The following is a 16292-nucleotide window of genomic DNA, read 5'->3' as shown; positions in this document are numbered from 1 at the left end:
ACTACAGTTATTAATAATGATAGTATTTATTAAGCACCTACTACGTGCCAGGCACTGTTCTAGGCACTGGGTTAGATACAAGGTAATCAGGTCATCCCACGAGGGGCTCACAGACTTCCCATTTTCCCATTTTCCAGATGAAGGAACTGAGGCCCAGAGAAGTGAAGTGACTTGCCCAAAGTCACACAGCTGTTAGGTGGCAGAGCCAGGATTTGAACCCACATCCTCTGACTCTCAAGCCCGGGCTCTTGCCACTAAGTCACCTTCTTCGCTGACCTCGCTGCCTTCAGCCTCTCCCCTCTCCGGTCCCTATTTATCAATCAATCAATCAATCGTATTTATTGAGCGCTTACTGTGTGCAGAGCACTGTACTAAGCGCTTGGGAAGTACAAGTTGGCAACATATAGAGATGGTCCCTACTCAACAGTGGCTCACAGTCTAGAAGGGGGAGACAGAGAACAAAACAAAACATGTTAACAAAATAAAATAAATAGAACAGATATATACAAGTAAAATAAATAGAGTAATAAATACATACAAACATATATACATATATACGGGTGCTGTGGGGAAGGGAAGGAGGTAAGGCGGAGGGGTGGAGAGGGGGAGGAGGGGGAGAGGAAGGAGGGGGCTCAGTCTGGGAAGGCCTCCTGGAGGAGGTGAGCTCTCAGTAGGACCTTGAAGGGAGGAAGAGAGCTAGCTTGGTGGATGTGCGGAGGGAGGGCGTTTCTCTCTGCTCCCCAAATCGTTTTTCTAAAACATCATTCTGCACATGTCTCTCCACTCCTCCAGAACCTCCAATGGTTGCCCTTTCATCTCCGCGTCAAGGAGAAACTCCACCTCTGACTTCAAGGCACTCCACCAGATTGCTCCCCTCTACCTAGCTGCTCTTCTCCCACCACACCCCAGCTCACATACTTTGCTCTCAAACTAACCTACACACTGCACCTCGTCCCCACATCCCCTTCTGCTACTCCCTTGCTCATACCCATCCTCATGCCAGTAATTTATTTCCCTGAATGTTCCCCCCGCTAATTTTGTTGGCTCTCCCATAGGCTTAGTACAGTTCTTTGCAAACAGTAAGTGCTCAATAAAAATGATTACTTGATTGATCGCCTTTGTTTATAATACAATCAGTCAACCCATGGAATTCCCTGAGTGTTTACCATAAGCAATCAATTAATTGTATTTATTGAGCACTTTCAGAGCACTCTACTAAAGCACTTGGAAGAGAACAATACAACAGAGTTGGTAGACACATTCCCTGCCCACAACAGTCTAGAGAGGGAGACAGGCATTAATATAAATAAAATTATGGATAGGCACCTAACTGCTATGGGGCTGAGGGAGGGGAAAATAAAAGAAGCAAAAAAGAGTGACGCAGAAGGGAGTGGGGGAAATGAGGGCTTAGTCGGGGAAGGCATCGTGGAGGAGATGTGCCTTCAATAAGGCTTTGAAAGTGGACAGAGACTGTAAATTCGTTATGGGCAGGAACTGTATAGTAGTAGTAATAATAATAACAATAATAATAATAATGGTATTTGTTAAGCACTTTAACTATGTGTCAGGGACTGTACTAAGTGCTGGGGTGAAGACAGGCAGATCAGGTTGGAAAGTCCCTGTCCCATGTGGGGCTCACAGTCTCAATCCCCATTTTACAGATGAGGTAACTTGGGCACTGAAAAGTGAAGTGACTTACCCAAAGTCACCCAGCAGACAAGTGCCGGAGCTGGGATTAGAACCCATTATTGTACTCTCCCAAACACTTAGTACCATGCTCTGCACACAGTAAGTGTTCGATAAATACCATCATCAAAGTGGAAATGTAGTGAGTCAGTGTGTGTGTGTGTGTGTGTGTGTGTGTGTGTTCATATCTGTGATTTTTCTGCTCTTCTTATTTAAACCAAATCAAAAAGGAAGGAAGTTGGTGCTGGCAAGCAGAAGAAAGGATTGTGAAAGTTACAGCCGCTGTTCCCTTATTGGTCTTCCTCGGGATTTGGAACCGGAACAGGCTTGACCCTTGAGGGAAGGATGGGTGCTCTGGGTGTGCTGTGGGTCCAGTCCTCTCTCTCAGCGTGAGCTGAAGTAGCAGAGAGCAGACAGCCGGGACACCCAGGACCCCGGGGCACTGGGGCAGCTGGCGGTCAACAGCCGACAGAGCCTTGGGGGCTCCAAGGCTGAACCATCCCCAGCGAGCACCCAAAGTGCTGCCTCATCATCTCACACTTAAAAGAGTTTGGAATGAGGGGGAAATGCAACGGGCCTGGGACAGCGGGCCTGGTTATCAGGGGACGGACGGGCACCCCGCCTGCCCTCTTTCCAGGGTGTAGGCCTTCCTCATAATGCCGCTTTTGTCTTCCCAATTCCCACTGCGGTGGCTGCATTGTTCTCATTAGGAAAGTGCATAATGGGGCCTTCCGTGAGAGAAGAAAAATTGCCTGTTTGTTCAAAGCCCCCGGTATATTACCGGCTCTCCCTTCCCATCAGCCACTAGCTCTGCTAGATAAACTTCGGGGGACGTCAGCTAATGACTTCCTCTGTGTGGTCTTTAGGGACTTTTACAACAAATTCCACGTGAGAGTGAACCATCTGTACAACCAAGTGAATAGCAGAGCAAATCTCAAAAAAAAAGAGTAGGGGTTTGGGCCAGAGATGCGGCCTGGGAGAGTCCACCCCAAGTCTTGAAAGGCAGGTGAGCAACCGGCGGCTGAATTCATTCCTTTCCTTCCCCAGGATCTCTCTAAATCCGCTGTTGAACCGTCGCCCTCCAGAAAGCAGAAAGCAACCTAATGGAGAGAGTTGGGAAGGTGCACCTTCCCAATTTCCTGAGCTGCTTAGTTTCATCTCTACTGAACAATAGAAATTGGTAGGAAAAGAGGTTCTGTTCTAAGAGGCGAAAAAAAGAAAGGAGGAAAGCAGAAACGGTATGTTGGCCTTATTTTCTGCAAGGATGAGCACTGAGAAAGACAGGAGAGGGAGAGGAGAAGGAAAGAGAGAGGGGGAAGGAGAAGGAGAGGGAGATGGAGGGGAACAGAGGGAGGGAGGAAGGAAGCATGAGTAGGAGAGGGAGAGGAAGAGGAAGAGAGGGAGAGGAGAGGGAGCATGAGAAGGAGAAGGAGGGGGGAGGGGAAGGGAGAGGGAGAGGGAAAGGTAAAGACAGCATAAGACACGGAGAGGAAGCCAGAAAGGAAGAGAGGGAAAAGGAAAGAGAAGGAGCATGAGAAGGAGAATGGGAGGGGAAGGGAGAGGGAAAGGGAAGAGAGCATGAGGGGGAGAGGGAGCCAGAAAGGAACAGAGAGAGAAGGAGCATGAGAAGTGGAGGGAGAGAGAGGATTGAAAGAGGAAAAAGAAGCGGGAATAAGGAAGGAGAGGAAATAAGACAGGAGAGGGAAAGTTTAACTGTAAGAAGTGGCGTGGCTCAGTGGAAAGAGCCCGGGCTTGGGAATCAGAGGACGTGGGTTCGAATCCAGGCTCTGCCCATTGTCAGCTGGGTGACTTTGGGAAAGTCACTTCACTTCTCTGGGCCTCAGTTCACTCATCTGGAAAATGGGGATTTAGACTTTGAGCCCCACAGGGGACAACCTGATCACCTTATATTCTCCCCAGTGCTTAGTACAGCGCTTTGCACATAGTAAGCACTTAACAAATGCCATTATTATTATTCAGTGCTTAGAACAGTGCTGCGCACATAGTAAGCGCTTAACAAATACCATTAAAAAAACCTGTAGATCTGATGTTGCTACAGAATTGTTCCCTGGTTCAGGGCACGTGGAAAGGAAGAATACACGTGGTTTGGAGGTAAGGCTCTTGTGTGCTACCCAACAGGCGGCATTTTGTCATGTTCGGTTATGTTGTTAATAGAAGTGAATCTGAAAGCCCAAGAGGGAGGGGATTTGAAGAGTTAGACTACTGTAGGAGGTGGATTAATGAAGTCAATGTGTGGCCCCTACTGCCCCCTCTCCCCTCCTCCTTCTCCTCCTTTTCCACCACCTCCTCCTCCTTCCCGAGGCACCCGCACATGCACTCACAGACACACATACACACCCGCACCCCCAACCCCTGCACCCGCGCATGCGTGTGTACACACACACACACACACACACACACACACACACACACACACACACACACACACACTCTTTGGCCGCCCTCCCAGCAGCTGCACAAAGACATCACAGAGGAATGAATCTTTACTGTCAGCACCCAATCCAGCTGTCCCTCGATTCCTGATCCAGCTGCCCTTGGCACCCTCGCCTAGCTCTCCTTGGCATCTCAAACCAGGCGTCCCTGGCACACCATTACAGCTGTCTCTGGCACCAAAAAGGACACGACATGTGTCGGGAGCTAATCTCCCAGACTCCATTTTGCCTCATTTTCCATTTCAGTAAGACCCTGAAAACAATTCAGTTGGAAAAAAGGGCAACATTCAAATCTTTCATTTCCTTGGGAAAAGGTGTTTTCGGGAAAATATCTATGCAGTGAGCAAGTGATCTGGGGTATGATTGTGGTATTTGCTAAGCACTTACTTTATGCCAAGCACTGTTCTAAGCACTGGGGTAGATACAGTATAGTCAGACCAGACACAGTCCCTGTCTGACATGGAGCTCACAATTTAAATGGGAGGGAGAACAGGTAACTCATCCCCATTTTACAGATGAGGAAACTGAGGCACAGACATGCTAAGACACTTACCCAAGTTCACACAGTACGCAAGTGTTAGAGCTGGATTAGAACCCGGGTCTCCTGACTCCCAGAGAATGGACTCTTCCCACTAGGCCACAGGGATTTGGGGGAAGGGTCCTGTGGTGGGGCACTCAGAAGGGAAGTTGGGGGGTGGAGGGGCACAGTGGAAGGTGAAAAAGCTGCCTCGTCCATGGCCAATTCACCCAACACAGAGAGCAGAAACCCATGTGCTGTATTCTCCCCTTCTAGATTGTAAATTCCATGTGGGCCAATAATATATCTGTTATATTGATATAGTGTACTCTCCCAAATGCTTAGTACAGTGCTCTGCACACAGTAAGTGCTCAATAAATACAATTGACCGACTGTATTCAAGGTCTGGGGAACAATGGCTCATGACCACATGACAGCAAATTCCTTGTCCTGTGCTGTAACTCTTGGGGACCTAAGCCACCGGCCAAACTTGGCCTGGGGCTACACCAGCAAAATTCATCCACGTTGCCCCTGGAAAACTACCGTTTGCTTTCTTCTCTTCACAGCAAGGACCCCTGAAGACTGTCCTAATTAAAATCTCATTAAACCACATTCACACAAATAAATATTTAAGGGGCCTAAGCAGCAGTGGATAGAGCTCTGGTCTAGGAGTCAAAAGGACCTAGTTTCTAATCCCGGCTCCATCACTTGTCTGCTGTATGACTCTGGGCAAGTCACTTAACTTATCCGTGCCTCAGTTCCCTCACCTGTAAAATGGGGATTAAAGACTGTGAGCCCCATGTGGGAATGGTCTCTGTTCAACCTTATTAGCTTGTGTCTACCCTAGCACTTGGAACAGTGCCTGGCACATAGTAATCACTTAAAAATACTATTTAAAAAAAGATATTATGTCCATAGCATTTTATTCACTATGAGGACAGAGGGAACTGGAAGAAGCAGATCGACCTAGTGGAAAGAGCATGGGCTTGTGATTTGGAGGACCTGGGTTCTAATCCCAGCTCTGCCACATGTCTGCTGTGTGACCTTGAGCAAGTCGCTTCATTTCTCTGGGCCTCAGTTACCTCATCTATAAAGTGGGGGTTAAATCTTACCCCCTCCTACTTAGGCCGAGAGTCCCATGAGGGACAGGGATTGTGTCCAACCCGATTAACTTGTATCTACCCCAGAGCTTAGAACAGTGTTTGCCACATAGTAAATGCTTAACAATTACCATAATTATTATTGTTATTATTATTATCCTCATTATTGTCATTATGTGTCTAGCTGGGCCAGTCATCTTCTCTTTGGCCAACTTTCTGGAGGTCAGGCCCTCAGGAGATGGCAAGGCCTGAGTCCCAGGAGTCCCAAGAATCCCAGTCCTCTCTTGGTTCTCTTCCTAGCTCTCTGCCCGTTCATTCTCAGTCTCTTTTGCAGGCTCATTCATTTATTCATTCATTCACTCAATCGTATTTATTGAGCGCTCACTGTGTGCAAAGCACTGTTCTAAGCACTTGGGAAAGTACAATATAGCAATAAACAGACATATTCCCTGCCCACAATAAGCTTATAGTCTAGAGTTTCTACAGTTTAGGGAAGCAACATGGCTTAGTGGCCATGGAAGTCAGCTTAGAAGTCAGAGGATGTGAGTTCTAATCCCGGCTCTGCCACCTGTCTGCTGTGTGACCTTGGGCAAGCCACTTAGCTTCTGTAAAATGGGGATGAAGACTGTGAGCCCCATGTGGGACAACCTGATTACCTTGTATCTATCCCTGTGCTTAGAACAGTACTTGGTACATAGTAAGTGCTTTAACAAATGCCATAATTTTTTATTTCTTTTTAGAGGGGGAGGCAGATGTTAATATGAATAATGATAATAATAATAATAATGGCATTTATTAAGTGCTTACTATGTGCAAAGCACTGTTCTAAGCACTGGGGCGGTTACAAGGTGATCAGGTTGTCCCGGGGGGACTCACAGTCTTAACTCCCATTTTACAGATGAGGTAACAGAGGCACAGTGAAGTTAAGTGACTTGCCCAAAGTCACACAGCTGACAGTTGGCGGAGCCAGGATTTGAACCCATGACCTCTGACTCCAAAGCCCGTGCTCTTTCCACTGAGCTATGCTGCTTCTCAAAAATAAATACATACACTAATGTAAATAAATACATTACAAATATGTACATAAGTGCTGTGGGGCTGGGAGGGGGCATGAATAAAGGGAGCAAGTCAGGGTGATACAGGTTCCTCCTCTGCCTCCCACCCTCTAACGGGGGAGTGCCTCAAGGCTCAGTTCTGGGTCCCCTTCCATTCTCCATCCACACCCACTCCCTTGGAGAATTCATTCACTCCCATACTTCAACTCCCATCTCTATGTGAATGATTCCCAAATCTACCACTCCAGCCTTGACCTCTCCCCTTCTCTGCAGTCTCACATTTCCTCCTGTCTTCAAGACATCTCTACTCGGATGCCCCACCAACACCTCCAACTTAACATGTCCAAAACAGAATTCCTCATCTTCCCTCCCAAACCTTGCCCTCCCCTTGTCTTTCCCACCACTGTAGAAAACACCACTATTCTCCCTGCCTCATAAATTCGTAAACTTGGCGCTACCCTTGATTTCTATCTCTCATTCAGTCCACATATTCGATCTGTCCCCAAATCCTCTCTGTTCTGCTTTCACAAAATTTGTAAAATCTTCCCTTTCCTCTACATCCAAACTGCTACTACACTTATCCAAGCACTTATCATATCCCTCCTTGACTCCTGAATCAGCCTCCTCTCTAACCTCCCTGCCGCCGGTTTTTCCCCACTCCATTCCTTACTTCACACTTCTGCCCAGCTCATTTTTATAAAAAAAAAATCAGTCCACATCCCCCCACTCCTCAAGAACCTCCAGTGTTTGCCCTTCCACCTCCTCATCAAACAGAAACTCTTTACCATCGACTTTAAAACACTCAATCGGTTCAGCCTCTCCTACCTTACCTTGCTGACTTCACTCCTCCTATTACAACCTACTCACTGCACCTCAATCACTGTCTATCTTGCCACTGCCCCCTTTCCTGGAACTCCTCCCCCTCCACATACAACACACCACCACTCTCCCCATCTTCAAAGCCTTATTAAGGTCATGTGTCCTCCAAGAAGTTTTCTCCAGTTAAGCCTTTTTTTCCCCTACTCCCTCTCCCTTCTTCATTGCCTGTGCCCTTGGATCTGAACCCTTCGAACGCTTGATGTTCACCTCACCTTATGCCCCACAGCACTTATATACATAGCTGTAATTTGTTTATTTATATTAATGCCTTTCTCCCTCCTCTATCCTGTAAACTTCTTGTCGGTAGGGAACATATCTACCAGCTCTGTTGTACTGTCCTCTCCCAAGCCCCTAGTACAGTGTTCTGCAAAGAGTAAGCAATCAATAAATGCCATTGATTGACTGATGACGAACCTGATTTCTCTCAGAAATTTCCCCTGAATTCTCAAGGGGCAATGACTACTTAGAAGGACAGTAGAGGTGGAGCTTGGGGTGGGACAGTGGCTAAACTGTCTCCCTCTAGACTGTAAGCTTGCTGTGGACAGGGAAGGTGTCTGTTTATCGTTGTACTGTATTTTCCTAAGTGGTTAGTACAGTGCTCTGCACACAGGAAGTGCTCAATAAATATGATTGAATGAGTGAATGAATGAATGGATCTTTGGAATGGGGCACTGGAGGCAAGGATCTTTGTGGTCAAGCACAGGGGGACAGTAGAAGAAATGAGAAAAGGAGGGAGGCTGGAAGAGGAAGGAGGAAGGAGGAAAAAGAAGGGGAGAAGAGAAAGGAAAAGGGAGAGACCAGGGAAGAAGAGGAAGCCAAAAGCAGAAAAGGAGGAGCATCTCCTCTTCCACCACCTCTGCCGGTCCTCTTGACCTCAACGGGCATGTCGGGCTATGGGGCAAGTGATTCCCCTCCCCTCCATCCCAAAGCCATGAGAGCCACATCCTCACCCACCTGCCAGAGATGGGACCACTCACCATGGGGTTGCAGCCTCAGAGCCATTGCCGTCCTAAGTGGCATGCTACTCAAAGCATTACCAAGCCTCAATCAATCATCAATCAGTGGAATTTGAGCACCCACTGACTGCAAAGCACTATACACCAGAAGAAAAAGACCTGTTCCCTCCCCTCAAAGAGCTTACAACCTAATTAATAATAATAATAATAATTGTTAGTATTATTCTGATGGCATTTATTAAGCTCTGGCTATGTGCTAAGCAGTGGGGTCAATGCAAGGCTACCAGATTGGATGCAGCCTGTGCCCTACATAGAGCTCACAGGCTATTTTAATCCCATTTGGTGGGAAACGGAGGCACAGATAGATTCATTGAACTGCCCAATGTCAGTACCAGCCAGTGGCAGGGCTGAGATTAGAACCCGGGACTCCTGAGTGCAGGTCCATGCCAAGGATACCATGCTGCCTCCCTGAGCCATGCTGATGGGGGAGAGTGACAGACCAAATGATTTACAAAAAAAGGAAGCAAGAGGAAGGACCTGAATATTAGGGAAACCACTGGACTGGGCTCCAGCAAAGAATTCTCTGCCCCTGCCTGCCAAGAGGGCCATGGATTGCAGCAAGTGCCAGGTTTTCACTCCTGACCCGGACATTTGGGAGAGAAATGATTTGCAAGGCTTTTGTTCATCTTTCCACAATTATGTTTGACATTTTTTATTAATATTAGTCTTCAGCTCATTTTTTTTGGTATTTGTTAAGTGCTACGTGCAAAGCACTGTTCTAAATGCTGGAGAGGATACAAGGTGATCAGGTTGTACCACGTGGGGCTCACAATCTTAATCCCCTTTTTACAGATGAGTTAACTGAGGTGCAGAGAAGTTAAGTGACTTGCTCAAAGTCACACAGCTGACAAGCGGCAGACGCTGGATTTGAACCCATTACCTCTGGCTCCCAAGCCTGTGCTCTTTCCACTAAGCCACGCTGCTTCTCTGATCTAAGAGAATTGTAGAGTGCAAACTCTTTGCAGGCAGAGTGCTTCTGTTATACTCTTCTAAGCTTTTAGCACAGTGCTCTGCATCTAATAGATGTTTGGTCAATACCAAGACTGCTGCTGCTGCCACTACTATTGCTACTACTGCCACCATAAGAAGCCACCTTGGCTTGTCCAGGAGTTAACACTGGTGGAATCCATCAATCAGTGATATTTACTGAATCTACACCTGCAAATAGCCCTGAATGAAAGGCTGAACACCCCAGGAGAGAGCAGATGTTGTAGACCCTCTAGACTGTTAATAATAACAACAATAATAATAATGATGGCATTTATTAAGTGCTTACTATGTGCAAAGCACTGTTCTAAGCACTGGGGAGGGTACAAGGTGATCAGGTTGTACCACAGGGGGCTCACAGTCTTAATCCCCATTTTACAGATGAGGCAACTGAGAAGTGAAGTGACTTGCCCAAAGTCACCCAGCTGACAATTGGCAGAGTCGGGATTTGAACCCATGACCTCTGACTCCAAAGCCCGGGCTCTTTTCCACTGAGCCACGCTGCTTCTGTTAGTGCCCTGTGGGCAGAGAATGTGTCTGTTTATTGTTATACTGTACTTTTCCAAGCGCTTAGCAAGTTGCTCTGCACACAGTAAGTGTGCAATAAATATGATTGAATGAATGAGACCCTAACCACCTGAACTCTGAGGCTGGGGTTGGGGTGTGGAGGGGTGCCTCACAGCTAAGAGTAACAATGGCATTGCTTGAGTGCCCACTAGGGCAGTGCACTGCCCTAGGCAGGTGGGAAATGATGAGTTCCTTGATCACAAGAAGAGTTTACTCTGATGGGGAAGACAGACATAAAAAATATGTATAAATCCAGTAATTGAAGTTAGTAATTGAAGGTACAATTGAATAAAATATATACAAAAGTGCTCAAGATGGGTATAAGTGTGTAAGTGCTGAAGACTGCTGGTATACCAATTTGGATGCTGGGAAGTAGAGAGTGTCAGGGTAGATGGAACCACCTTCCTTCATGTCTCACAAGCCCATAACCTTGGCGTTATCCTTGAGTCCTCTATCTCATTCAACCCAACTATTCAATCCAACACTAAATCCTGTCGGTCCCACCTTCAAAACATTGCTAAAATCTACCCTTTCCTCTCCATCCAAACCACTTCCACATTAATACAATCACTCATCCTGTCCCGCATGGATTACTGCATCAGCCTCCTTGCTGATCTCTCAGCCTCCCGTCTCTCCCCACTCCAGTCCATACTTCTCTCTGCCACCCAGATCATTTTTCGACAGAAACATTCAGGACATGTCACCCCTCTCCTCAAAAAACTCCAGTCGTTGCCCATCCACCTCTGCATCAAACAAAACTCCTCGCCACTGGCTTTAAAGCAGTCCAAAACCTTGCCCACTCCTACCTCACCTCACTACTCTCCTTCTACATTCCAGTTTGCACACTTTGCTTCTCTAGTGCTAATCTTCTCAGTGTGCCTCGTTCTCGCCTGTCTCGCTGTCGACTCCTGGTCCACATCCCGCCTCTTGCTTAGCACACCCTCCTTCCCTCAAATCTGCCAGACCATTACTCTCTCCCGCTTCAAAGCCTTATTGAAGGCACTTCTCCTCCAAGAGAAGCAGCGTGGCTCAGTGGAAAAAGCACGGGCTTTGGAGTCAGAGGTCATAGGTTCAAATCCCGGCTCCACCAATTGTCAGCTGTGTGACTTTGGGCAAGTCATTTCACTTCTCTGTGACTCAGTTACCTCATCTATAAAATGGGGATTAAGACTGTGAGCCCCCCCATGGGACAACCTGATCACCTTGTAACCTCCCCAGCGCTTAGAACAGTGCTTTGCACATAGTAAGCACTTAATAAATGCCATAAAAAGAGGCCTTCCCAGACTAGCCCCCGTTTTCCTCTCCTCCCACTCCCTACTGCGTTGCCCTGACTTGCTCCCTTTGTTCATCCCCCCTCACAGCACCTATGTACATATCTGTAATTTTATCTGCATTAATATTTTCTCCCACCCTCCAGACTGTAAGTGCATTGTAGGCAGGGAATGTGTCTGCTTATTGTTGCATTGTGCTTTCCCAAGCACTCAGTACAGTGCACTGCACACAATAAGCGCTCCATAAATATGACCGACTGAGTGAATGAATGAATGAATGAATGAATAGTCTTGGAAACCCAACGTGTTGTGCAGGTGACCCTGGGGAGCCGTGGTATTGTGGGTCAAGCAGAACAAGTTCCGCAGAAAGATGGGCCTCTTCCCCCAGAGCGACGACCCGTGGGCGGCCCACATCTCTCGGGAGCCTGGAGAAGCAGCGTGGCTTAGTGGAAAGAGCCCAGGTTTGGGAGTCAGAGGTCATGGGTTCTAATTCCGACACCACCACTAATCAGCTGTATGACTTTGGGCAAGTCACTTAACTTCTCTGTGCTTCAGTGACCTCATCTGTAAAATGGGGATTAAGACTGTGAACCCCAGGTGGGACAGCCTGATTACCTTGTACTACCCGGGTGCTTAGAACAGTGCTGGGCACATAGTAAGCGCTTAACAAATGCCATCGTTATTATGATCTCCCCGGGCCAGAGCAAGGTCTATCCGCGACTCTGAGGGAGAGGAGGGGCGGGAACGCGAGAAGGGAGGGCCGAAAAAAGAGAAGCGGCCTTGCAAGGGCGGTGAGGGGCAGGAGAGGAGAGGAGGGACCTTCCCCCAGGCCCAGCCAGGACCCTTAACTTGCCCCCTGCGGACGGTTCCCTTCGCGTGGGACATGGCCCGGGCCCGGGGGGCTCCCCCGAGACCCCCCGTGAACTTTCATTCATTCATTTATTCAATCGTATTGATTGAGCGCTTACTGTGCGCAGAGCACTGTACTAAGCGCTTGGGAAGTACAAGTCGGCAACACATAGAGACGGTCCCTACCCAACAGCAGGCTCACAGTCTAGGAGGAGACAGACAACAAAACATATTAACAAAATAAAACAAATAGAATAAATATGCACAAATAAAATAGAGTAATAAATACGTACAAACATATATACAGGTGCTGTGGGGAGGGGAAGGAGGTAAGGCGGGGGGGTGGGGAGGGAGAGAAGGGAGAGAGGAAGGAGGGGGCTCAGTCTGGGAAGGCCTCCTGGAGGAGGTGAGCTCTCAGTAGGGCTTTGAAGGGAGGAAGAGAGCTTCAAAGAGACCGTCCTGCCGGGGCCCGGGCAGTGCTCGGGGTGGCCGGCCCGGCTTCTCCCCTGCGGGCCGAGAAGGCAGCCCCTGGCCCTCGGACCCCCTCCGGGCTGCGGCCACCGGGCCGGGACTCGGGCTGTGCGGGGCCCGCCCTGCCCGGGACCCCCGGCCGGGGACCTGTGCTGTCCGCGGGGCCCCCGTCCATTCCCCATCTACACCCACTCCCTTGGAAAACTCACTCACTCCTGTGGCTTCAACTACCACCTCTATGCAGATGAACAGTGAGATGCCCCCCTCCCCTAAGTGAGACCCCCCCAAATCCGTGCCCCTTTTATTTTGTTAGTATGTTTGGTTTTGTTCTCTGTCTCCCCCTTCTAGACTGTGAGCCCACTGTTGGGTAGGGACTGTCTCTATATGTTGCCAACTTGGACTTCCCAAGCGCTTAGTGCAGTGCTCTGCACACAGTAGGCGCTCAATAAATGCGATTGATTGATTGATTCCTTCCTCTCCCCCTCGTCCCCCTCTCCACCCCCCATCTTACCTCCTTCCCTTCCCCACAGCACCTGTATATATGTATGTACTTATTTATTACTTTATTTATTTTACTTGTACATATCTATTCTATTTATTTTATTTTGTTAATATGTTTGGTTTTGTTCTCTGTCTCCCCCTTCTAGACTGTGAGCCCACTGTTGGGTAGGGACCGTCTCTATATGTTGCCAGCTTGTACTTCCCAAGTGCTTAGTACAGTGCTCTGCACACAGTAAGCGCTCAATAAATACGATTGATTGATTGATTGATTGATTGATTGATTCCCACATCTACATCTCCAGCCCTGACCGCTCTCCTTCTCGGCAGTCTTGCATTTCATTCATTTCATTCATTCATTCAATTGTATTTATTGAGCGCTTACTGTGTGGAGAACACTGTACTAAGCGCTTGGGAAGTACAAGTTGGCAACATATAGAGACGGTCCCTACCCAACAACGGGCTCACAGTCTAGAAGGCGTTTCCTCCTGCCTTCAGGATGTGGCTACCTGGGAGTCCCGCAGACCTCTCAAACTCAACATACCCAAAACAAAACCCAAACCCTGTTGTCATCATCATCATCAATCGTATTTATTGAGCGCTTATTGTGTGCAGAGCACTGTACTAAGCGCTTGGGAAGTACAAGTTGGCAACATATAGAGATAGTCCCTACCCAACAGTGGGCTCACAGTCTCACCCTTGACTTTCCCTCATTGTTTCACAAACCTGTAAACTTGGGGTTATCATTCATTCATGTATTTCAAACGTATTTATTGAGCATTTACTGTGTGCAGAGCACTGTACTAAGCGCTTGGGAAAGTACAGTACAACATTAAACAGACTCATTTCCTGCTCACAAGTAGCTTACTGTCTAGAGGCGGGGAGACAGACATCAATGTAAATAAATAAAATTACAGCTACATATATAAGTGCTGCGGAGTTGGGAGGGAGAAAGAGCAAAGGGAGCAAATCAAGGTGACGCAGAAAGGAGTGGGAGATGAAGAAAGGTGGGGCTTAGTTTGGGAAGACTTCTTGGAGGAGATGTGCCTTCAGTAAAGCCCTGAAGGGGCGGGGAGAGTAATTGTCTGGCAGATTTGAGGAGGGCGAGCGTTCCAGGCTGGAGGTAGGATGTGGGCCAGGGGTTCGTGGCAAGACAGTTGAGATTGAGGCACAGTACGAAGGTTAGCACTAGAGTGAAGTATGCAGGCTGGGTTGTATGCAGCTCTCAGAAGGGCTTTGAAGGGAGGAAGAGAGCTAGCTTGGCAAATGTGTGGAGGGAGGGCATTCCAGGCCAGGGGGAGGACGTGGGCCGGGGGTCGACGGTGGGACAGGCGAGAACGAGGCACAGTGAGGAGGTTAGTGGCAGAGGAGCGGAGGGTGTGGGCTGGGCTGGAGAAGGAGAGAAGGGAGGTGAGGTAGGAAGGGGTGAGGTGATGGACAGCCTTGAAGCCGAGAGTGAGGAGTTTTTGCTCGATGCGTAGGTTGACAGGCAGCCACTGGAGATTTTGGGGGAAGGGAGTAACATGCCCAGAGCGCTTCTGCACAGAGATGATCTGGGCAGCAGCGTGAAGTATAGACTGAAGTCGGAAGAGACAGGAGGATGGGAGATCAGAGAGGAGGCTGATGCGGTAATCCAGTCGGGATAAGATGAGAGATTGAACCAGCAAGGTAGTGGTTTGGATGGAGAGGAAAGGGCGGATCTTGGCGATGTAGCGGAGGTGAGACTAGCAGGTTTTGGTGACAGATTGGACGTGAGGGGTGAACGAGAGAGCGGAGTCGAGGATGACACCAAGGTTGCGGGCTTGTGAGACGGGAAGGATGGTAGTGCCGTCTACAGGGATGGGAAAGTCAGGGAGAGGGCAGGGTTTGGGAGGGAAGATATGAAGTTCAGTCTTGGACATACTGAGTTTGAGATGGCGGGCAGACATCCAGATGGAGATGTCCTGAAGGCAGGAGGAGACATGAGCCTGAAGGGAGGGAGAGAGAGCAGGGGCAGAGATGTAGATTTGTAAGTCAGAGGACCTAATCCTGGCTCTGCCACTTATCTGCTGCGTGACCTTGGGTAAGTCACTTTAACTTCTCAGTGCCTCAGTTTCCTAACTAATCAATCATATTTATTGAACACTTACTGTGTGCTGAGAACTGTACTAAATACTTGGGAGAGTACATTATAACAGAGTTGGTAGACATGTTCCCTGCCCACAACGAGCTTACAGTCTAGAGGGGGAGACAGACATTAAAATGAATAAATTATGGATACGTGCATAAGTGCTGTGGGGCTGAGGGAGGGATGAATAAAGGGTGCAAATCCAAATCCAAGGGCAAGGCAGAAAGGAGTGGGAGGAGGGAAATGAGGACTTAGGGAAGGTCTCTAGGAGATGTGCCTTCAATAAGGCTTTGAAGGTGGGGAGAGTCATTGTGTGTCTGATATGAAGAGGGAGGGTGTTCCAGGCCAGAGGCGGGACGCGAGTAAGAGGTCGGCAGCGAGATGGAATAGATTGAGGCATAATGAGTAAGTAGGTTCAGGGGTCACATACAGTCCCCATCTGTAAACTAGGGACTAAATCCCACCCCTTCCTACCTTAAATTGTGGGCCTTACAAGAGACAGGAACTGGGCCAAACCTTGTGTCTACCCCAGCACTTAGTACAGTGAGGGCACGCAGTAAGCACACTTATAACAAGTACCATATATACATTATTATCATTATATCTCCTCCAGGAAGCTTCTCCTGACAAATTTCTCATCTCCCCCCACCCTATTCCCACACAATTCCACTACCTCTGCACTGGAGTCCCTACTTCCTAAGCACTTAGGTACACCTGCCCCCCCCCCACAACACACACACACAACATTCTGTTGCTATTGATGCCTATTTGTTTTGTTTTGTTGTCTGTCTCCCCATTTCTAGGCTGTGAGCCCGTTGTGGGGTAGAGATTGTCTC

The sequence above is a fragment of the Tachyglossus aculeatus genome, chromosome 21 (assembly GCF_015852505.1).
Source record: "Tachyglossus aculeatus isolate mTacAcu1 chromosome 21, mTacAcu1.pri, whole genome shotgun sequence".
Taxonomy (NCBI): domain Eukaryota; kingdom Metazoa; phylum Chordata; class Mammalia; order Monotremata; family Tachyglossidae; genus Tachyglossus; species Tachyglossus aculeatus.
This window is presented reverse-complemented; position numbering follows the sequence as displayed.